At 43.3% G+C, this 24913-nt stretch overlaps 2 long non-coding RNA genes across 2 annotated transcripts; one reads left to right on the forward strand and one right to left on the reverse strand.

The window, feature by feature from the left end:
- Positions 1-77: 77 nt before the first annotated feature.
- Positions 78-21859, reverse strand: LOC135497320 (uncharacterized). Its single transcript, XR_010448803.1, has 3 exons — positions 21685-21859; positions 439-660; positions 78-213 (listed from the first exon to the last, which is right to left on the reverse strand). It is a non-coding gene; the product is annotated as an uncharacterized LOC135497320 (long non-coding RNA).
- On the forward strand, positions 793-2069 carry LOC135497131 (uncharacterized). The gene is made up of 2 exons (XR_010448770.1): positions 793-841; positions 1511-2069. It is a non-coding gene; the product is annotated as an uncharacterized LOC135497131 (long non-coding RNA).
- Positions 21860-24913: the final 3054 nt, after the last annotated feature.

Consider the following 24913-nt stretch of genomic DNA (forward strand, 5'->3'; position numbering starts at 1 on the left):
CATCAGAGTTCACTATCACAGATCAATTGAACGGTCACACCAAATCAATTGAACGTAGGATACTTGAATCCTGTGTACCCGTCATTGTCCGGAGCAGGCCAAGCAGCACGTATCTTGTCCCGAGCACAAACAGGGAGCGGCAAACGGTTCCTTCTCCCCAACCTCTTCCAAACCCAACGGACAAGGTTCCTATAGGCCACGTATCGATATAACCTGAAATTGTTGGGAAGAAAACAATGTTTGTACATTTAATTGACAGTTTTTTTTAGATTTATTGAAAACTTGTAATATTATTACTAAATACATGTAGATACATTTTATTATATCTATTTTCTATATTTCTAGTCTTCAAAGGGAGAAAAAAATCTCATTTCTGAATTGATATTGCCTTTTCTTGTCTTCAATTATACAGCGATGGAGGTGGTCATCATTACTTACTTGTGAATGGGCTGGTCATCGCCTATTTGTCCCTGCTCTTCGATGTAGTGATACATCGACATTTCCAGCACCCATCTATCAAGACAGGTGCTGGAAAAACCTGGGTGTTGCGTGATGCACTCTACTTTCAGCTCATCCTTCTTGGCCTGGACTGGTGAATAGTCTGAGCAGCACAAGGATTCCCTCCCCTTCTCTTGTGGAGTGCAGACACCACAATGACACCTACAAATACAAGTATGATATAAATGTTATTGTTATACAGCAGTGATGATATTTCGATCACCATAAGCGTCTTCTATTGTCGAGCGTAGTATAAATTGAGCTCCCGGGCCAAGGAGAGACCACTTCGTATTTCGCTTTCGTCGCACTCGGACCGGGCTTTATTCCTTTGGTATTCTTCGGTGTAAGTAGAATTTCTGCCGCTTTTGTGCTCTCGATTTCCTTTGTCCGTATTTCGGCTACGCCTACTGTGTAGTCTCCGCTTTGTGGCCTACGTGCTCTGGCCTCTACTATGCTTCTGTGCTTTCGGATCTTGCTTCTCTTGGATTTGGTGTTCGTCTTTTCCCGTATTTCTCGTTTATGTCTATGTTTTATATGTTCTGTTTGTCTCTGCTTAAATTGTTGGTCCGTGGGTATCAACAAGCCCGTAGGGGTGCAATGTGTAAAGCTTAAATTGTTGGTCCGTGGGTATCAACAAGCCCGTAGGGGTGCAATGTGTAAAGCTTAAATTGTTGGTCCGTGGGTACCAGCAAGCCCGTAGGGGTGCAATGTGTAAGCTTGAGTTGTTGGTCCGTTGGTATCAACGGGCCTGTTGGGGTACGCTGTGTAAAGCTCAAATTGTAGTTCCGTAGGTATCGGCAGGCCCGTGGGGGTGCAGTGTGGCTTGCATAGTTGTTGCCCATGGGGGTGCCATGTATGGAAGTATAGTTCGTGGATGCTCTATCGGCGCGTGGGGTATAAACGTGTCAAAGTTTGTGTCAAGCCATATGCGGCTCCAGTATAGCAGAGTGCGGTTGTTGAGTGCTCAAATATCAGGGGTTTGTTTTGTAATGTATTATTTCTTGTGTTGCAGATGGTTCAGCCGACTACCCTAAAGAAAAAGCATTCCCTGGTGGGGAAAAGTTTGCTGCCGCTGTTCGCACGGTTCAATGGTAGCCCTGATGAGCCCAGAGAGTTGGCTAGGATGGACAAGCTCCAAATAATTATCAATGTTATTTTTGTAAATCACCAGATCATTTTTATCGTGATTGCGATAAAATGAAAGAGGCATCGAAGATGGCAAAAACGAAGTAGGTCCCCTCCCGGAGCATTCTGCTCTAGTGGAGATTTACATCTTCACGTGGGTGGGGGGCCGGGCTTCGCGTCCGTCGGATTTGTCTGCTGCGACTTTTAAAGCTACTGCTCTCTTTGTTTTAGGGTATGGACATTTTGGGTTACGAAATCCAGGATTGGGAATTCCAGATTCCGTTTGATCCGCAGAGAGCAGTAGCATCCAAGCATCTGTCGCCGCAGTGGACAACTCTGGATGGGCGTGAACCTCGGCTTTCCACCCACCAATGCCCGGATTTTGAAAGCGTTATAAATGACGGTGTATGTTTTGATTTGAACGAGCTGCCACTACGAAACCCTGATCATTTTGTGGCAGGTCAAGTTCATCAAAATTTAGATCAATGGCGGGAAGTCATTGGCCATGTTTCTGATACTTGTCCTGTTTCTAGCCAAGTATTATCATGGCTAACAGACGGTGTTAATGTGGATGATTTTTTCAGGCCATTTAAGGGCAAACTCTTGTCAAATGGGTTGAAGGTTTATATTTTCTGTAATTAAAGCGGATATTATAAAAGTTTCTTCTTCAGTCTATGTAAGTTGTCGTTCCTGCCATCCCATGATACCATGAGCTTTGCCTGTGGACATCCATTTGCTGTTCATGGTTTTGGGTGTTGTGGGGTGATGGGTGATGGGGTGATGGGGTATTGGGGGAAAAAGCTGGAATGGTGATATGGAATGGAATCCATATCAGGTTGATATTCAGGTTTTCCTCCCAATACTTTCAGCGAGATAATGGAAGACGCTTAGGATGTGTTCACACCATAAGCGTCTTCTATTGTCGAGCGTAGTATAAATTGAGCTCCCGGGCCAAGGAGAGACCACTTCGTATTTCGCTTTCTAGGATCTCTGGGCAGAAGCTTTTGCCCCGTATTCTACGGGGATTGAGCGTATGGCCGTTGGGTGCCATGTTGGTCGCCTCGGCCCCAATTTTATTAGCTTACGTTGTCTTTTGGAACTTTGGGCTGTGGGGATCGGAGGATCCTTTTGCCCACCCCACCCCCCCTTTGCGGTCTTTTATTTTCTCGCCCCTGAGTATCAGGTTGATATTCAGGTTTTCCTCCCAATACTTTCAGCGAGATAATGGAAGACGCTTAGGATGTGTTCAAGCCATTGCCATCAATGAATCAGGGCCCAGGCCAAGGGTAGGCCAAATTTGAGTGAGAGGCAGGCCCCTGGAGCTCAGCTCAGTAAGATTTAGCATTGTTTCAATCAATCAATTAATGTAGTATTGTCGAAGGCTTTCGCCTTAAGTTGTTACGGTGAGAATAAACTGTTGTCTTTACGCGTGTGTAGTATTTCACTATTTGGTGTGGTATTGGTAATGCTCCGCAATGGAAGAGTCTCAGTATAGTAATAATCCAAGTTATTAGGCCTAGAGTTCACTACATTCGAGTAGGCCTACTACCAAACCCTGAGGCTTAGTATTCCGAGATCCTACTTACTATAAAATAACGATGTGGAATGAACTCACTCAACTCAAGATACGTTGTGGTTTCGACATATTCGAGGTGAAAAACGCCAATTGTTTACTGACAACACTCGATCCGTGAACGATGGAGCCCTATGTAGAGATGTACATGAATACATGCACATGATGACATGGCTCATATCAGCATAGGCCCCCTATAATGTCCAGCTGATGCCGCGCCTATACACATGGCATGCACAGTGCACTGCCACTGCACTTGGAACTCACCAATTGATATTTCCGATGCGATCAAGTCGCTCATCCTCCATCTCCCCATCATCACCTTCGCCCGAATCAGAACAAGAATCTGAATCGTCTCTCGCACTCTCCACTACTGGCTCGTACATGTAGGGTTGAATCACACCATTGCCTTCATCAACAACCAAATCGTCATCAAACAAATCTCCCGCACAATCTTTGCTCGCCATGCTTGCAGCCGCCATTTTTACTTGCGTAGTGGTCAATGATCGTGGATTTGACAGCACTAGTGACGTCACCAATGTGAACCTAGCGGCGAATAGCGTAACTACACATCTGGCGGTCTTTTCAAAAGCGCCTTCAAAAACGAGCTCGCAGAGGACTGAACAAATAGCACTTATTTCAAAAAAAAATCACTATTTTTTGAATTCCTTCCGGTTTATTATGTTTTTTTAAGATAGCATATTATGAAAATTCACCACAAATACAGGTTAAATAGCTCAGCATTTGACCTTTAAGAACGCACTATCGGATGCCATCAACGCCAACATACCACACAAGACCGCCAGGCGCAAAGATCAAAAGCCGTGGATAACGAATCCCATACGCAAGCTGATGAAGAAGAGCACAGCACTAAGCAAAAGAAAGCACAAGAACAACTACTCACGCCAGGACAGTCAAAAACATCGTGAACTGAGGGCCAAGATACAAAAGAAGATCAGACAGTCCTACTGGATTTACATCGAAGACATCCTCACCCCAAACACAAATAGCATGGAGGACAGGACAAAAGCAAACAAGAGGTTTTGGACCCTAATCAAACACACCAAGAGGTACAGCATAGGAATACCGCAGATGAAGAGCCCTAACGGCGATACGGTGGTAGACAGTCAAGGGAAGGCAGAGCTACTAAATAACCAGTTCCTGTCTGTATTCAGCAGAGTCACACCACCATCACTCAGACAGCTGTGCAAAAACATTGCTGAGAAAAAGACCCCCCCGATGCCAAACATCCATGTGTCAACACAGGGGATCCTCAAACTCCTAAAAGACCTCAAGCCCCACAAAGCTGCCGGCCCAGACCAGCTCAGCCCGAAGGTACTTAAAACACTGGCAACCAGCATCGCCCCCATCCTCCAGCTGATATTCCAGAGATCCCTTGACACAGGAGAGGTACCGCAAGACTGGAGACAGGCCAACGTAGTACCCGTCTACAAAAAGGGTAACAAGAGCGACCCGGCCAACTACCGACCAATATCCCTAACGTGCGTATGCAGCAAATTACTCGAACATGTTATTGCAAGCAACACCATGCAACACCTTGAGAACCACAACATCCTGCACAACCGTCAACACGGATTCAGGGCAAAGCGGTCATGCGAGACCCAACTAATCGAGTTTGTTGACCAAGTCCATCGAGAGCTCATCCCTGGCCAAAGAACCGATGCTATCATCATGGACTTTAGCAAGGCCTTCGACAAGGTCTCGCATGCAAGGATCCTCCTCAAACTAGAGCGATATGGCATCTCAAAGCAAGCCCGAAGCTGGATCAACAACTTTCTAACCGGACGCAAGCAGCGGGTTGTCATAGAAGGGGAGGCCTCAAGGAACGAACCAGTTACATCAGGAGTTCCCCAAGGCTCCGTCATTGGCCCTCTGTTATTCTTGATGTACATAAATGATCTTCCTGAGTGTGTCAGGTCCCACGTACGCCTATTCGCGGATGACACAATCGTGTACCGGCTCATAAAATCAAGATGCGATGAAAAACAGCTTCAAGCCGACCTCCACGCGCTCGAGATCTGGGAAAGTGAATGGCTCATGGAATTCCACCCTGAGAAATGTGTACTTCTGCCTATATCGAGAGGAAGAGCAAGACCACCGCCTGAATACCACCTTCACGACCACTGCCTCGACAAGGTCGACTCTGCCAAATACTTGGGCATAACCTTCACCAAAGACCTAAAATGGAAAGAACACATTGACAACACCGCCAAGTCAGCAAATTCCACTCTTGCCTTTCTACGAAGAAACATTAGAACCTCTAACCAAAAACTTAAATCCCAAGCCTACACCACCCTAGTAAGACCCAAGCTAGAATATGCAGCACCAGTCTGGGATTCACATTACCAGAACGAAGTCCACAAATTAGAGATGGTCCAGAGAAGAGCGGCCAGATGGGCAACTGGCAGGCACCACAACACCAGCAGCGTGACCGAGATGATAGGCACCCTAGGTTGGCCCATCCTTGCGGAACGAAGACGCCAAGCCAGGCTCCTGCTCTTCTTCAAAATCCTCCAGCTACAGGTCGTCGTTGAACACCACCTCATCGCGACAACCAGAAGGACCAGACATGGCAACTCAAGATCCTTCAGGCAGGACCACACCACCACCGAGGCCCGAAGAAATTCCTTCTTCCCGCGTACGACCGTCGACTGGAACAGCCTACCTGAAGCCACAGTGACGGCCGAGAACACCGACGCCTTCAGGAAGATGCTCACCACCTAGACCAGCGCTTATTTTAACTATTTTAGCTTGCACGACCTTACATTTTATCAACTTTTACCATTCACCAACCAAGCTTTTATCTGTTCAACATGCGCCTGGGACTAATGGTCTGCTTAGACTGAAACCCAGTATTGGAAGAAGAAGAACATTTGGTACCAGGGCTGTTTCGTAAGGATGTGGGCGAATAGCGAGGGTGACGAGTGTGTAACATATTAACAACAAATCCGGTTTATTCAGCCAAGAGACACGTCCAAGAGACGACCTATCTATAGCCTTGCATACGGTGGCCCGTATAGGACATGCGTTTATTTTCATTATATTTGAAAAAAATTCGTAATACAATGCTATTTTTTCTTTTGAGTTAGATTTTTTCTCTCCCGATTTATAACCCCTCTCAGAAATAATTGTCACCGAGGTGGTAAATTTTTGTCAGCGCGGGGTGGAAAATATTTGTCACCGCGGTGGATAATGTTTCTCACTGTGGTGGTAAATGTTTACCTGCAATCACGGGCGTGATTGGTGAATTGTCAGGTATCATGCTGTCCTAGGAATCAGGTGATAAACATTTACCACCGCGGTGACAAATATTTTCCACCCCACGGTGAGAAAGGTTTTCAACTTCGGTGAGAAATATTTTCCGCAGCAGGGACAATATTTACGACGTTGGTTGTAAATCAGGAGAAAAATATCTAATTCGAAAGAAAAAATCGCGTTGTATTAAGAAATTTTTCTAATATAATGAAAATAAACGCATGTCCTATATGAGCCACCGTACTTGCAAGCTAAGGATAGATGGCGAAACTGGCCATATTACTACATCTCCAAGCTCAGTTCTGAACTGTTATGACTTTTGAACACCCATTTGCCTAGTTTTCCCGATAGGGGCGCCACTGTCTAATCATGAAACACGTGACCAAACTCGCCCCAGTGCCGAAATTTAAAAAAACGGACACTGGAATCGATCAATCGCCGCAGTCTTCGATGTAAGCATCATGAGATTCAGGGTTTTGACAATCCTACGTCATCAACTGTTGTCATATACCACTCTACAGGTATCTTCTGGGTATAATAGAGAGGTTTCGAGCCATCACACTTAGCTGACCGACTACATTTAGCTATCTGTAACAGTAATCGTCTAACATTTTTCTGGAAGTGTTTTCGAAAATTGTCCGCTTAGCCAGTCTATGGATAGCACTCTTTTGCTAATTAGTTGATTTCTCCTGGGGATTTTCTGAATAGTGGATAGTAGGCCTGGGGAATTGAATTTGGGTAGGTCAATTTCATTGAGCCTGTTAAGGCTCGAATATTTAGGGCACACAAACGCTCAAATAACATTCAGTCTTGGCCAATCAGGGCCGACCGCATAGAAACTCCGATAGCGCTAACAGGGCCTATCGGCGATTTAAGGATCCGCCGATAGGCACTATCCCCGCATAGAATCTCCGGTACGTAACAACGTTGTTAGGGCAGCCGCATATAAAGTTTGTTAGGATATCGGAGGACATATCGATAGGCGCTGGTAGGTCAATTCAGTAAAGGTGATCGGGACCACCTTTAGTGCGCTGTTAGTTGAGGTCTTGCTTCGAGGCGGGCAAGATGTGGCGAGTCGAAGCCAACATCGCGGTAGAGGAACAGCTTCAATACGGAGGAATTGATGTGATGAGAACTTTCAAACAAAGAATAAACCCATTTGAACAGTACCGAGAGGGTGAATTCTTCGATAAATACCGTTTCCCTAAAGAGATATTTGGTGGACTTGTGGACATACTGGAACCAAGCTTAGAACGTTTCAGCCACAGGTACGTATCCCATACATTGATACATGTATGCTCCATTTTATCATAGTATGCGATGATCACAAATTTCCTATACACCATTCTATGAGAAATGCTAAAACTGTTGCCTGTTTTTTTTCCAGGTCAAAGGCGCTAGAACCTTCTCACCAATTGTGTACCGCAGTGCGGTACTTTGCCCAAGGAGGATTTCTACCTATGATTGCCGACGTACATGGGATGTCGAACCGTAGCGCAAGCAACTGTATCCATACTGTAGCCAATGCCATTATCCATCGGATGGACACTTTCATACAGTGGCCGGATGCTGATGAAATCACTCTAGCAAAACAAGCATTCTATGAACGTGGGCGTGGCTTTCCTTGCATCGCAGGATTAATAGATGGAAGTCATGTTGAAGTTATTGGTCCGCACAGACCTGCGAATGAGGCGGCATTCGTAAACCGTGGCGGTTGGCATTCGATCAACACTCAGATAGTCTGTGGCCCCGACTTAAAGATATTCGACTTGGATGCAAGGTGGCCGGGGTCTAGCCACGATTCATTCATCCTACAGAATTCCCATGTATGGGATCGCTTCGAGAATGGCTTGGTACCCGACAGTTGGATTCTTGGGGACTCTGGATACCCTCTTAAAAAATGGCTTCTTACACCATATGCGACTCCAGGCAATAATGGTCAAAATCGTTACAATATGGCTCACAAAAGTATTCGATCAGCAATTGAAAGGTGCAACGGAGTCTGGAAGATGCGATGGCGATGTCTGACAAAGCCTATCATGTTTCAGCCAGCAAGAGCATCACGGATTATTGCAGCATGTGGTGCACTTCATAATTTCGCAATTCAACAAAGGGTACCTTTTAATCAAGTGATTGATCAAAATGTGATGAATGCCATGGAAGTAGATGCCGGCCGTGCGATAATCCGGAACAACAATGAGGGGATAAGAGCTCGGAATGAACTAGTTCGTCGGGCTTTCGAATAATTTGAAATAATGAAATAAAACTATGTGTGAGAATTTATTGATTGTACCTGACATTACACATTGAAAACTGAAATAGTGAAATAAATTTTGACAAATTCTTGCTGACAGATAACAATAAGATCAAAACAAACACGCAATTAATTTCAGCTCGGGTGATTTACTTTTTGTAGCAATGACGCTGTAAAAGAAAGTGTACCAGGGCCACAATACAGAATTTGTCTGCAAGCCTCCGATTGAGGTTTTCCGGATTATGTCACGACAGATATATGTGATAATTTTGACATTCAATGCAGTAAGGCTTTAAATTATTTTTCGTTCCCAACAATTAGCGATACCGTTCAATAAGAATTAAAATAAAGTGCACACGTCAGAACCACACCTGTGTAACTATGTGTTAGTCGTTATTCATTTATTCCCCACACATGATGCAGTTCATCTTAATCCTCAGAACAGCCGTCATTTTAGTTGTTTTCAAAAGAGTGATAAGGTTGCCACAATGGAGCAGGCTGCAATGTGTGATATTCCGTTGTATTTGGGGTACCTTGTGAGGCAGAAGATGTTGTTGGCCGAGTCTTTTTTTCCGACCTCAAAATAGCTAACTTATCCTTGTAATATGATTCCTTCAATTCGAAAAACTTTCTCTTCAGTTTCAATTTCTTTTCCTCAATTTTCAACATTTCCTCGTAGTACTCGCTAGCAGTGACTGTAGGTTTTGAAGGCCCATGTTCCTTGCGACTTTTATGGATCTCCCGCCAATTCATACTGCGTGATTCTCGCTGAGATTTCAAGGATGAGGTACTAGAAGCCCGCGGTCCTTCGTTGCCAGCAGGAGATGATGAAAGTGAGTGCCCAGGATCCACATCATCATCGTCGTCGTCATGAAAATCACTCCCGTCATCATCACCCAAGTGCGCTGACGACGTCGAGGCTGAACCAAACTTCTCTTGGTTGCAGCCAATCTCATCAGTAGCGAATCCTCCTTCAATTCCTGAAACAAAATGTGGTACGGTTAAAACAGAAAATAAGTTTTTATATTAAAATCTTGTGAGGTTCAGGTAACAGCTTGGGATATTAACTTTGAAACACGCTTCATTTTCACTAAAAGGCCCTATCTTTTATTCATTTCATAAAAATATTGAAATATTTAATCTACAGTGTGATTAAAAAAAACGAAACCCAGATCCAAGGGGAAATATGTTGAAAACTGCTGACAATAAAATTATGAGATATACATCATCCGAAATGTATTGGTCTACTCTTTTCAATGCTACCAATGTCACATATTTGCTTTCACGGTGCGTTTTTTTAAAATCACCCTGTGTTGTCGCGCTCATTGATGGAGCCTATGTTATGCATGTGACACGCTTCTCGATCTCCCGCGCATAATTTGATATAATGTTTATTTTGAGAAAAACTATAGAACATTAAAACAATGCAAGCAATACAAAACCCACCTGCAACTTGCTCTGGGGGGAGAATAGCGTAAACCAGCTTCTCATACTCGTTGAGGATGCTTTCAGGATCGTCATCATCTGCGTACGGGTTTTCGCCACCACCTGTCTTCACGGCTTCTTTAAGTCTGTTGCGAAGATACGCAGCAACTTTTGCTTTCACTTCTCTTTTGATCGCTTGCCACCTATCCTTGATGCCGTCTAGACTGCGTTTGGTGACACCCACAGCATTAACTTGATGAAGAATATCCGCGAAAATCACTGTTTTATCCTTTTGCGAAATTGTTGACGAATGTTTTGCTGTCAGGATGCTGTTGTGCTTACAAAACAAGCGGGTAATTACCCGCTTTTCCTCCGCCGAATAATCGGGAGCCCTTGTACGTTTTGTCTTGGACATGTTTGACGGTCCTACCGCGAGACACATGCAACAACTACTGCGAAAAAGGCGCGTGTTTGAACCCCATGCACACCGAAATAAACAGACACAAGCCCTTCGGCGATAATGGCTCACTGTGAGAAATGATTGCTATAATGTTGTCAATGTGTACAGGGACTGGACCAATTGGTTCACTTACTGAATCCAAGATGGCGGACCACCAGACTAAAATGCGAGTACTAATTGAAGAGCTTAGAAGTATAATCAGGCTAAGGCACATTTTAAACCCTATATTTGGAGAAAAATGCAAAAATATGAAAAAAATCTTCACATTCCCTGGAAACACGCAAGTGATGATTTCTAGATATCGCTGAATCATTAAGAGGCACAGATTATATGTGTTGAAAGCATTTGCTTCTTTAAGGGTATAAATACTGCAAAATGTGCATAAACCAAGAAGGGTTGTTACAACTAGTTACACTACGGACTTAGTGATAAGGCCTCGTCCCATCGCCCTTACCGGCCACTACGACAAGTCAATACTCTTGCTGATGATTCGTCATTATTGGTCGTCGCAAAAACAAAGAAATGACACAGATATCAACTAGGTCAACCAATCACGCGGTAGTCTGGCGGACACACCTCCACTATGTGACTTAGCATGGTGTCCCTGATGCGGCCACTAAAGACATGATGTAGATTGCCACAACAAACTTGTGGTGTGAAGCTGTGTACTCCTCCTACTATAATATTACGTCTGGAGGCAAAGTAGTTAGCCGACGACGTTTGGTGTGCAGGTTTCTAATGTCTTCGGCATTCCGCGGGCGATGTGGAATTAGTCCGCCGAGGTTATGGAAGAAAAAAACCAAAATGGCGGGAGTGTCGGAGAATGAGAAGCGTACTGCAATTTTTTCCGCATCAATTTTGAAGTACGTGGATAATGAGGCGTTGGGGAGTTCGTTCAAGAGCCATATAACTTTTGCATACCAGGGTTATGAAACTGCCGACTTGTTAGAAAAATGTCGGCGGATTAGATGGTCTTCGTTTTCGGACATTTTTTTGTTGGTTGGCACGAACGATTGTTGTAGTCGTTCCAGTGCAAGTGGACATGGTGGAGCCAGTGCCCGGCCCCCTCACTCCATTAATTTAGGGGGTACCTATGCTTGTACCAGAATTTCAGAGTGACCCCCTTTGGTAGGGAACACAGAAAATGATAGACCCCTTAAGTAGGGGACAGGACTGATTTTTACCACCCTTTTTTTGATGGAGAAAAACCGGGAGAAAGCACGTGTCTGCGGCGTGGTCGTTTACGGAACAAAAAGGATACCCTTAAATACGGGGTGTGGACCCTAAAATACGGGGCGCACATTAATGGGACTCTCAGCATACCCTTTTTACAGAAATTGAACGGAACTGATCGGCAAAATTGACCCTTTCTTCATGGTTTGAACGGGGTTTTCTCCGTACCTCAAACCTGAAAAAGTGACCCTTTTCCGTACATTTCCCGTACGCGCATGCGGTCACAAAAAATTTTGAGTGAGGGGGCCGGGAGCCAGTGCTAGTGGGCCAGGTTACTCTACCAGTGAAATATGCAGGCGTATTGATGTAAGTTTTATCTGTTATAGTGGTGACTTCTCGCTACGTTAATTGCAAAATACATGTACATGATAAGAATGAGTTTACATAAGCAATCTAATCTTTGTTTACAAATAGTGAAATACATTGAAAAGACTTCACCACGTACACGAAGGAGTGCAGGGAGTTTTCATATCCATCGCTAGCTGTTGGGAAGAGAAGGCAAATAAGCCTGGCCAAAGCCTGGGGCCAAATTGGTTGCCTTGGATGAGCCGTCATCAGTGAATTCACCTTTTTCATTACAGATTGTTAAATTATTCACAGACATACTTGTGGGTAGGCCTAATCCAGAAGAAACATACCGCCAGCCTTTCCTCCGGGTTTTTCCTACAGCCTTCTAGCACAGATAATTCACTTATTTTTCAATATATTGCAATAAAACTTGCAAAATATGTTTTAAATAACCTATTTTAAGCGCGCAGCAGAAAAGCCGGCTTTTCTGCGAAGCGCTACTATGGTTAACGTGCATACGACGTATCCAATGTACACAATGTTTCTCAAGTCCATGGATTCGTTTCAAATGGCTTAAATTTGACTTAAAATGGCCGCCAGAAGAGATAAACGCGCGAATGAAGCAACTCGACTATTCTGAGCTCCGAGAGAGAACCACACGATTATTCTCACTGTTTTTTAATCAAACTTCAATTTCTGGGGGTTTACCCCCCCGACATATGTGTTTTGATTTTTGAGACTTTAATAATAATATCCAAAAGATGCTTAAAATGGATATAATCCCGAAATAATGAACCAAAAGACGGGCAGGCGTTCCAAAAAAAAAAAAAATTATTTTGAGATTTCAATAAACCTTTTGAACGAATTCCACATGGGCCGTGGTGGGATCCGAAGACACCTTAAGGAGGAATGCATGTTTTTATGGGGTCTGGTGTTCCTCAAGAGTCAAGTGTCTTCCAGTCTCTTGGCCTGCAAAAACCCTTGCCAACTAATTTTTTATGCATTAACCATTCGGCAACATGTTGGTGGGGGAAAAACCTGATCCCTGACCCCTTGAATTGGTTGCTCAGGTACGACCACAAGCAATTGTCTCAAGGAAGCCACCAGTACGACCTCTTGGCAGTCTTGCCAATATCATGCCAGTGAAAGGAAGGATAATGATGGTTGAGGGTTGGAGTTAGGGTACCATCAAAGGAGTACCTCTTCCTCGCTCTGGGTTAAACGTGTCAAAGGACTGCACCATCATGAAGGTTTGGGGGTTCCACTCGAGCGCCCCGGGGTAAGCAGCTCGGAAGGACTTATTGAGAGGCCAATAGGCGGTTTGAGGGGCCTTCGATCCCCCAATGCACTGGCTAAAACATGTCAGAAGGACGGGGGTGGGGGGGGGGGGGGGGGGTGCTCTCCATGTCGACAGTTGCGCGAGTTCAATAGAGCTTGCACTTTACATTAGAATCTGCCAGAGTGCCAGAGTACGATAGTCCGGACATAGTCCATTTCTTTGCCGGTTATTATGATGATGGAGTTGAGTTACTGCTAAAGAGATACACGGAGAAAACAAAAAATTGGCGGAAGGAACTATAGCAGGTTCCCAACCAGGGGGTTTGGGGGGTTTTTCCCCAACCTAAAGGCGCTGCGCGCTTACTAGGGCACTGCACTGATAATATTATTGATTTATGTCAAGAAAATATAATTTTGATAACTTTGAAACCTGGTGGACGCTGGTGGACGCTGGTGGACGCTGTTTAGGATGTCCGGCCTATACGTATACGTTGACTTCAGAATTCACCGGCCATCCGCATCAGGCTGCAAGTGCAACTCTGTCAGTCAGTGTCACCCAAACCAGGTCATACCAATGCTGCCAGCGATTCACAGATAACTAATTGACACTTCGATGAGTATTTTCATCACCTCGACATCTGAAAACTTACTGATTTTGTACGGAAAGCAAGCAGTGAACGATGTAAACATTAATGGATGACGGGGATGACGGTAATTACGGTGATTACCTCGTTCCGAATGCTCACCATAAGCTAAGTTGCATACAGTCATACACCTGCAATACTTCATCGATCCCAGGTTGATTATCGGCTAATGTAGCATATCATTATCACACCCCCGGATCAAACCTTACTAATAAAACCTGAAACTATCGAACTGGCACGATATTCGTTCTTTTCTTTAAATATTTGTCGATGGAATCAAATGGAATCAAATGGAATAAATTGTTTGTGGCCGATTTGCACTACTCACACGCTTCCAAAAAATCAACATTTTGCGAATGTACTCGATTTGTTGGAACATAGTAAGCTCGTCCCCTTGTACGAATGTACGTACATATGACCATAATAAATCAATATGAATAACACCCTGGAAAAGGGGCGTGGCAAAATTACATGGAAAAACGAAAAAAACAGATATATACGATGGTTTGTTGTCCAAAATCACTTCACGAGACACACCTATGATGCCAAACACAGCCAATGATGCCGATTGCGCCCGAATCGGTCAGCCCTTATGGACAAACGAGGTTATCGCAAAATGAGGTTAAAAAACCCATGCAACTTTAATGGTCACTATAGACAGTGAGCCAATAAAAGCGCAACAATAGATCTTATGGTAATGGACATCAACCTTGGGCCCGGCAAATGGTCTCGTAACACTACCGATAGTCTAACAGAGGGCTTCACTAACAACATCTTAACAGCGTTTCTATGCGGTCAATATTTTGGCTCTGTTACCGTATATGTTGTCAGGCCCTGTTAGGACAATTAACACGGCTTCACTATCGGAGTTTCTATGCGGTCGGCCCTGTCTGCACTAGGGGTACATGTACATACATGCAGACCTATATTAGGTAGGCCTATAGGTTAAGGGTTCAGGAATTAATACCGAGCTGGCGGTCATTGGTTGCATAATCAAGACCGCTCGGGTAGACCGAAAATGCAGTCCAAAACCCGAGGCGCTTCGCCGAGGGTTTTGGACGTAATTTGAGGTCTACCCGAGCGGTCTTGATTATACAACCAATGACCGACAGCGAGGTATTAATTTCTATTCTAAAAAGTTTCAATATTAAACAAATTAAATACGATTTGAAAGGTATATATGTTCCGTTTTCGTCAAAGAATGATCCAGCCTGGTGTCCGGAACTCCGCCATATTGTTGCTCGTGAAGATGACGTCACGCAGCAAGGGAATTCCCAGTCTGCTAGCTCGATTTCTACCATTTCCTCGTCTTTGACCTCTTCTGAATCCTGACTGACGACCTCGAAAGAGTCCTCGGGTATCCTCCCTACTTCACAAATCCCAATATATCGGGGAATACTTCAAAATCTCGTGTTCTTGACATTGTTTTGTGGGGCTGAGTCGTTGCTTCTTGGTGAAAATAATTCGTCTGCTAAAATTCAGAATTTTATACCTACCCAGGCGGTCATTGGTTACGATACCAAGACCGCTCCGATCAAAACGAGGCGTAATGTATTTTGTATTAGAAACAATGATATACTGTGACTAAGGCCTTTTAGAATATACATTCTTCTAAGCCTACGATTAGGCCTATATACTTTGTAGATTCGAGGGATGGCCAACAACATGGACTTGATGCAAATGGCAATGGAAGATGAGGATGACGAGTTTGTGTATTTTCTCCTAGCCAATCAAAATTTAGACCCACCAAGAGGCATAACTTATGATCATGCGTGGCCAAGATTAAACTTGGCGGACCAAACTATGTTCCAGTGCTGGAAAAACTTTCGTTTTTGGAAGGACGACATAGTTCGCCTGTCTGTGTTGCTGGGACTCCCTGAACAGATTACGGTGAGGAATGGTTGCACTAGTTGCAGTGGAGTTGACGCATTGTGCATGGTGTTAAGAAGGTTTGCGTATCCAAATCGACTTTGTGAGTTGGAACAGTTTTTTGGCCGACCTTTATATTCCCTCTCCATGATCATCAACCACACAGTTGATCTTCTATATAACGACCATCAGCACCGTTTGCGGACACTAGACAACCCATGGTTCGACCCTGCACAACTCCAGGTACATGCAGACGCAGTTCACGAGAAAGGCGCACCACTGCGAAACTGCATTGGTTTTGTTGATGGAACCATACGCCCGATTTGTAGGCCAACAATCCACCAGCGTGTTTGTTATAAGGCCACAAACGAATACATGCGCTTAAATTTCAATCGGTGGTCCTACCATGTGGCTTGATAGGACATCTCTATGGTCCAATGGAAGGACGGAGGCACGACTGTGCCTTACTTCGTGAAAGTCACTTGATGGAACAGATGGAGTATAGAGATGCAACCGATCGAGGTGGTGTTCCATTTTCGCTTTATGGGGACCCGGCGTATCCGATCAGGAGGTATCTTCTCAGTCCATTCAGAGGGGCGAATCTAATGGCTGGAGAGGAAGAATTCAACACTAGGATGTCTTCCGTGCGCGAGTGTGTGGAATGGGAATTTGGGAACTTGGTCCGAAATTTTGCATTTTTTGACTTTCGGAAGAATTTGAAGGTTCTCTTGTCTCCCGTGGCCAAGTACTACATGGTTGGTGGCCTGCTCCTCAACTGCCGCACATGTCTCTATGGTAACCAGACCAGTCAGTACTTCCACCTAGATCCTCCAACCTTGGAGAACTATCTGGTCTGAAATGTTTGAAAACAAAGTCCAACACAAAGGTCTGAACAATGACTGCTTTATTGCCAAAATATATAGGCCTTATGTAACATACATGTACAGTCCTTCAAAAAAGTAAATGGACACACAAAAATCAAATTTTCTTGAAAACGGCTGGTGATAAATCGATTCGGTTTGCTGCATTTGATAGGACATTTAGTTGTGCATCATGGTATCTACCACATAAAAATTAGCCATTTTATCTAATACCGACTTTTATTGATTTACAAAAGGCCCCAAAAATCAACTTTTTCGTTTCCGATTTTTTTCGTACTTTTTCTTGATAGGATGAATCAACATGATGAAAAACCCACGTCCCCATCAAGGTGATGAAAATATCTTGTGTTAATTGGTGGGAAAACAGCATTTTATGTCAAAATTTTGCACCTTGTTTATTGACTTTGGAATTACTTTGGAGAAACCCCCTGGTGATCTTCACCACCAAGCCTATTGAATTCGAACATGCTAGTGTATTGAACCCGGTCACACGCTCCAAAATTTTGAATTCAGTTTTTGTGAATAGGCCCGATGAGCATGTTGAATGTCAGCAATTTCAATATAAATGGGATGTTGGGTTAATAAGTTGCAGATTCAAGTGAAAACTGTGGAATTTCTTAGATATTCACTCATAACTCAACAGAAGCTTCCAGTCAATATAAAATTTGCCCCCAAAAAATGCGTGATAAAAAAGTTGATTTTGGGACCTTTCATAAATCGAAAAAATTGACTTATAGGTAAAATAGCAAATTTCCAAGTGGTAGATATCATGATGCACAACTAAATGCCCTATCAAATGCAGCAAACCGCATCGATTTATCACCAGCCGTTTTCAAGAAAATTTGATTTTTGTGTGTCCATTTACTTTTTTGAAGGACTGTACATGTACATTCGAAATGATAATGGCAAGTTATATTTTGTACTTTGGATCGAAAAACTAAAGAGTTGCATTTTCATCTAAATAGTTGTTTTAACAGCTTGTGTGGTTAGTGCTCTTTCAAAGAAAACTGACCACACACGCTCTTTGGGAGTTAAAACAACTCTTTAGACACAAATACGATTCTTTCGTTTTTAGAGTGATGAGCCAGGAATATTAGACAATAGAGCATCTCTCTAAATCTCATGGAGTGAGTTTCACTCCATATTGGGTCCCGGGAAGGACCATTTCATGGAGTGGGCCTTCCCGGGACCCAATATGGAGTGAAACTCACTCCATGAGATTTAGAGAGCTGGGGGGGGGGGGGGGGGGTACACTTTTTTAACACCTTATGATTTCTTTGCAAAAGAAATCATCAATTCCATCATTTGTTTGTCTTTCTCGACCCTTGCCTCCCTTTCCATGCGTTCGACATTGAACCGTTCTTTGTCCAATTCCAATTTTTCTTTAAGGTACTGCACATAATCTGCGGATGTATCAGCACACCGTTTTTTTGGTGGTGGTGGGGTAGCATGTTCATCTGAAAACAAAATTACCATAATTAAATTCTTGTGGGTTACTATATTGTTGTAGCATAGATGCGGGAACAAAAATTCCTGATCTATACCATTACTATTGTTCCTAGGACCTTCATTCCTATGACTACAATTTAAATCACACCTACTCCCATGCAGTCAAAGGTTTCCACATAAAACCAGTAACGTTTTGCAACCTGTGGAGTAAAATTTAGGCCTGAATCTGTGTCTAACTAACCTTGTTGTTCATCATTGTCGTTTTTCTTTCTTGTCTGAACAAGTGTTTCCATAGCAGCCTTGCGAATGTCTTTGCCCTGCTTGTCTTTCATATCAGTATCAGTCTTGTCTGCCGCCTTTTTGGACTTTTCTTCATCAACTAGCTCGGCCAGCTCGGTCAGAAGCTGGGTTCTCTCATTGAACTCCTCATCAGTTCCGGACCTGAAAGAAAAACGACTGTACAGAATGAAGTGCTTTACACAAGCAAAACTTCCCCATAAAAATTATTGTATTTCCATATAAATTGTAAACAGAGTGTCCCAGAATTTGTTTATACCAGGAGCAAGGAAGAAACTTTCTGTGGCACCATAGAAATTTGTAAACAGACCCCAAGACTTTTCAAGATTTGTTTGGAGCAAAACTGAATGTTAAAATTATCTTTTACATTAAAAATCACTTTACAAACATGGCAATGATGCAAATTAGAAACATACTTACGCCCTCAGGGAATTCATTTCGTCCTTTCTATATGCCTCTTGTAAGGTTCGAACCCTGTCTTTGCATGCTCGGAGGGTTACATAATGGTTAAGGTTTGTTTGCTGCAAGGCTGCGTTTACATTTTTATGTAGAGTATCCCAGCCAACCTTTGAAGATGGTTGCCTTGCAACCATCTCTCTTAACAGAAAAATATCCAGGGCTGGATAAAAGCGAATCGGCTTGGCTTTTGCGGCCGATGTCCCTTCGCCAGCGTCCATTCTCCGAAATATAATCACAATTATTTTAGTACCCCAAAAATAATATTTTTCTTTCCAAACATTTATATGGAAATCCTAGTTACCATTTTCGTTGGCCCCGCCTTTATAGGGCGTCGCAGAAAGTGTGTCCCTCATTCCTTGACAAGAATGAGCGAAAACTTTCTGGGACACACTGTGTATAATGAATTTTCATAGAATCCTAGGCTTTTTATAGATCCTATGTGGAACCCTTTGCCTGTGTTCAACCATTCCTGGCCTACACATGGCTCCTCTGCTTGTCTCGGCATTTCAAAAGCGAAATACTAGTAGGTCTACAACATCCACATCATTCCCAGTGCATGAAATGTTAGGCCTACATGCCCAAATAAATAAATGTATGCAATAAATTTGATTTGGTAAATTTATTCAAGCAATTTGTACCATGTTTACTAACCGTTTCTATGTTGTGTGTATCCAGCTCTCTACTGGTCGTTTGCTATGGATCTTAACCCGTCAACTTATAGTACTGGGTGTAATACGTCACAGCACAGCATAAACTGATTACCTAATAGTCATCGTTCACCAAACCGTGTGACTTCGAAACACCTTTTGCACCCGCCTTTCTTTGTAAAGAAACGAGGCATTTTGAACGGTTACATGCGTACATTCAAAAGCCAAATTTTACACCAAAGGACCAAATAATGCCGCACATGAAATGAACATGGAAATCAATAATTCATTTGAATTATAATCTATGTGACCGATTAATCATGGATCATCGCATTATTGATAGAATCACGCTGTTTTTCTACTCGTCTGACGTTCACCTTTATCTTTGTAGTTCCAGATAGGTCTTCTCGAAATAATCTGTGTATACGTCACTAGACCACAAAAACTGATGACCTAAACGTAGTCGGCCAGCTAAATGTGATGGCTCGAAACCTCTCTAATAACGTATTTATTTGACTATACTCGGGTTTACAAACTGGCTCTTAGCGCCATGCTCACTGACTCATTAGAAATTGTGCAGAACATTATCCGCGACTATCATGACGGTATACTGGGTGTGTCATACAAATGCCACAAACACCATAACTGTGTCCCCAGTTCAGACTGTAAATCTTATTCTGGCCGAATTAGTGCCACTTTCTCTCATAAAACGTTATATTTTAAATATGAGGAAGGCTCAGGCCTTGACAGGGAGCTCTTCGTTAATAAGGCTGGTGAGCGAGAAGACTCGGGTGGTGGTGGCGCTGGTGGTGGTGGTGGTGGTGGGGGGGGGGGGGGGGGTATATAGTTAGGATGCTGCCATCATGGCAGTTGACCGAAGAAGCAGTTGGTTAGCGCACAATGTCAATGATGGAGAGTAGTTAGTGGTGGGGAGGGGGGGGGGTATAGTTAGGATGATGCCATCATGGCAGTTGACCCAACAGACGCTGACGCAGTATAGAAAATAGGTGGGGAGAATGTCGGGAGGAAACTAAACACAACAGGAGAAGGATAGGTACTTGTGCCCGGAGATAAGCATAATGATCCCAAGACCCAAGTGTAGGATTTGTCTAATAAGCGTGAATAGTTTAAGGTCTCATTAGGGAGTTTTTTTTGTATTCATGCGCGGCCAAGCCCTAACCGCAGTTCCTAAAAAATCATTGATTTCTTGGTCCTCACAGTATGCCAGTATTGATTTAGCAGTTGTTTTGGCAAAGACATGTTTTTTGGAGTTTCTAAAAACCTAGAGCGCTACTCAACAGGCGGCTAACAAGAAACTACGCATTTGACTGCTGTTGTCGACGTATTTGTACAATGAACTTGGGATGTGCGTCGGCCCCGTATTGAAATGCCGTCCAGTGCCAGTTGGTGCGTTTTTCGCTAATTTGTGCAAAATTCAACATATCTCAAAAGTTCAATGGTTGACCCTCGATTTTTTAAAAATTTTTGTGAGGCGTAAGCAACTGTCTTTCATGGGAGAATGGTCACTGTAAGAATTATTCAGGAAGAAATGTATGATATTTGGGGTTTTCCGCGATTGTCCGACCCAATTGGCAATATTGCCATTCTTCGGATGGTGAACAGAGCTAGGAGCAAATGCGACGCTTATGATTTATTTAAAGAAATGAAATGCCCGATTTAACATCCTGCAGAATCAGGGGAATCGAATTGAAATGGCTTGTGTTATGGACGAGTGGTTTCAGGTTTCACGGTAGGATTTTGTCATGGAAACGGGGAAATAAACATTGAGACCAATGTACTTTCAAGATTATTGCATTATAAATGGGACCAGACCGTCGACATCCTCCCACACGCCATGACATTGACGAAATCGTTGTAAATAACGAAATCAACGCCTCCAATGTCAAGATTGGTGTTTCCTCTTATACCCGCTTGTCAATTCATAAGCCCCCCTTTAGGAGGTGTGTGTGGGAGTATATACTGATTTGATGAGAAATAAAGAGAGTAAATATTGTATATCCTACAAACAATTTTTTTTGGTATTTTTCTGAATTAACTCCGTTGAGTTTACCGATTTCTCCGCGATCTTCCGGTGGTGGTTGCTATCCCATTGGTTGAAATTAAGTTAAATTAAATTTAAATCTTCATGGGAATTCGCTACATCATATGCCTAAGAAATTGGCCAATTATATTAATATTTTTATTAGAGAAATATCCGTCCTGAATAATGACAGAAAAGGGTGGTTTATTTCAATTTTGTGTCGACATGGTCGAGGTCACGTGACATAAAAACAAAACAATCGCACACACCCGTCCAAAAAAGGCACTTTAAGAAAAACAAATACGTTTTTCCTGCTTAAAACCACACTGACGACTAAGTTATTTTAGTCTACTACCCAAATCTGAAGTATCAAAATGAATTACAAACTAGAACTAGCTCTATTTAGCAAAAGTTGCGTGAAAAATTCGGGTGAGCGACATTCTGAACCCTAGCGGCCAATAATTAAACTACTTTCAGCCGTCTGCTCCGGTCTCGTTAGGGAGTTTTTCCCAAATGTACGCGATGATGACGTGCCCCATTAACAGGACGTGACATCTATTTTAAAATGCGTTTCCAAAGTGAATGCATGAGGACAATCCATTTAAGTGTCGTATATCACTGGAAACGCCCGATTCCCGTGAATAAGGACAATCACAATGTATTACATTACCAAAACAAAAATGTGTCGGAAGGAACTATATGGTCCCATCGCACCCCCCCCTCCAGCAGTATGACACAGAAGGGCTAGTTGACTGTCCACGGGGGGGGGGGGGTTTGGGGGGAGCTTCCCCCCAACGCACTGGTAAAAACCTATGTCGACGGAGGGGGGTTTTGGGGTGTCCCCCCATTGTAACAGCTGTAGTTGTTAGAGCTTGCACTTAACATATGCTCGTAGGGGGGTTCGGGGGAGCTCCCCCGACCTAAAGGGGGCTCACTAAGTCCTTGACTTTACATATTAAGCACATTAAATCCGCCCTATACGGATAAAACGTAGCATCGAAATTTGAGGACCTCTTCCTCCGGTAGCAGACGATGGCTTGCGCGTCTGACGTTGTGGTCGTCGTTGTCACATTCTGTCTTCGCCGGACGTTTCGGCTTAAAATTGTCTTTGGACACGGCACATACAGTACTACAACGACTGTTGGATGACTGACGGCTGGTAGGACCAGCTAGGATGAACCACAGATTAGGCCTCAACTGGGCTTAAGTATGGTTTAAAAAATAATTCGTAGGCACCAACAAAGGTTAACTGTTATCCGGGGTTTAAGCCAAAGATTATTTTAAACCTACCGAGGGGTAGTTAGATTAGGTCATTTTTGAAGAAGTGACTGAACTGAAAAGATGGACTGGATTGACGCTCTTGAACAAGTCGACCATTTTGAATTGCCTTAACGGTTGATTCGAGGTAGTGTGGAAAAAATATTTCCCCTCGCTGAAAGCTGGGCTTAGAATCAAGTTACCGAGAGTACTTACTGCCATCATAGGTACAGCGGTCCTTCATAATGCAGCCATCAAATTAAGTGATCCAATGCCAGATGACGAAGACCTCCTCCTGCCAGAACATCTACAACACCTACCTAGAACATCAGGTAGGTGCCCTGTTCTATTTATTCAGGATCATGGTTTGCACTTTTTCTATTACAATGACAGAAAGCCCTATTTTGAATGCTACCATGTACCTGCACTTATATACTAACGAAAAGAAAACGGAATTTAAGACCATCTTGGCCGTTTGCAATAGACCTCAGTTGCAGGTATACCTATTTTCTTCAATCGGTAACTTGCATAAAAATTACATTCAAAACCATCATCATGGTACAGAATATATGCTACAACACACTAAACAAATAAAACAGAGCTTGAATTATTGTCCCTATTTCAAGTGTCTGTTCGAGTGCCATCCAATAGCGTCTTTATATTTTAAGGGCTAGAATATAATTTGCTAACGCTTAGATCAATCAGGTTTGGTTCAGGGATGCTATTGGCACTGGAGGGACGTGTACCTGAATTAAGTAAAGCAAGCTGCTGATGCAAAACCTGCAACTTCAGCTGGGGTTCTTTCTTGGAGTGCTTTATTTATTTATCTTCAGGTCATGTTCGTTCTGGGACATGGTAAGGATCTCACCACGAGCCTCTCCTACGGGAACATGTTTTCCTGAACTCTGCTATTCATTCTTTTGACGAGGTGCCTTTCCTTTCGCAGATGCTGATGACTTTGATGCCAAGGTTGCCCTTGGGAAGAAGAGTGGCTGTTGTCTTTTGTCATTTGCCCTGCTTGCCGAACAGCTGGGTTTCTTCAAGTGGCCATCGTCGTTTGATCATCCTGTCGGATATCGAGATTTCTTTGAGTGACCTTCGTCGCTTGATCTGCCATGTTTACCTTTTAAAAGTATAAACTGTTGTAGCTACACGCGTGTTGTTTCAGGGGCGTGTCCAGGGGGTCCGGAGTATATTTAAAACCACTGATTACGTCAGGATGAGTTCTGAACTGTTGAACAAACACTGACGAAAACCTAAACTACTGAACACGAAACATTATGAAAGTCTTTAACTAGAACTTTAACTCAAAAATCACCATACTCCTGAGAATAAAAGCACATGAATATTAACTCTCCCACTGCCCCCCCCCCGAAAGCACAAGCTACTGCCCTTAATACTTTCACTGAGTCAGTCCCTGCCCTGGCCCCAGCATAACAATGCAGTGCAATGAATTAGATGCTGCTACCTGCATTATTGTGCTGGACTGACTGGCAATGAGTCCAAATATTTCTTTGGAATTCCATTAGAAATCAAATGAAGACATGACAGAAAGTATTTTTCATGAAGTTTTAGGTTCATTGGGTTTTTTTAATTAGCCTTTATACACATAATGAATTCCTGAATTTTTCATGCAGGTAAATAAGGGTCGAATTCTGACCAAGTAGCCCTTGCAGCAGAAGTGAATTTTTGTCGAATTACTTGAAATCTTCGAGTGAAAAAATGTCGAATCCTGACCCTCCCAAATCTCTCTGAGCGTCGAATTGGTGTCGAATGCCTGACCAGGGGGGCACAGGGTTCTGAATGACTGCTGCATTACCATCGAATGTCCATTTCAGCTGATTCATAATACTACAAGAAATTATAGATAATGTCTTTAAACCAAATACGGTCTATATAGAGTCCCGATAGTGCTTCATACACCAGCATTAATAAAACACAACATGGGCTAGACACACA

Source organism: Lineus longissimus, chromosome 12, assembly GCF_910592395.1.
Source record: "Lineus longissimus chromosome 12, tnLinLong1.2, whole genome shotgun sequence".
NCBI classification, from domain to species: Eukaryota; Metazoa; Nemertea; class Pilidiophora; order Heteronemertea; family Lineidae; genus Lineus; species Lineus longissimus.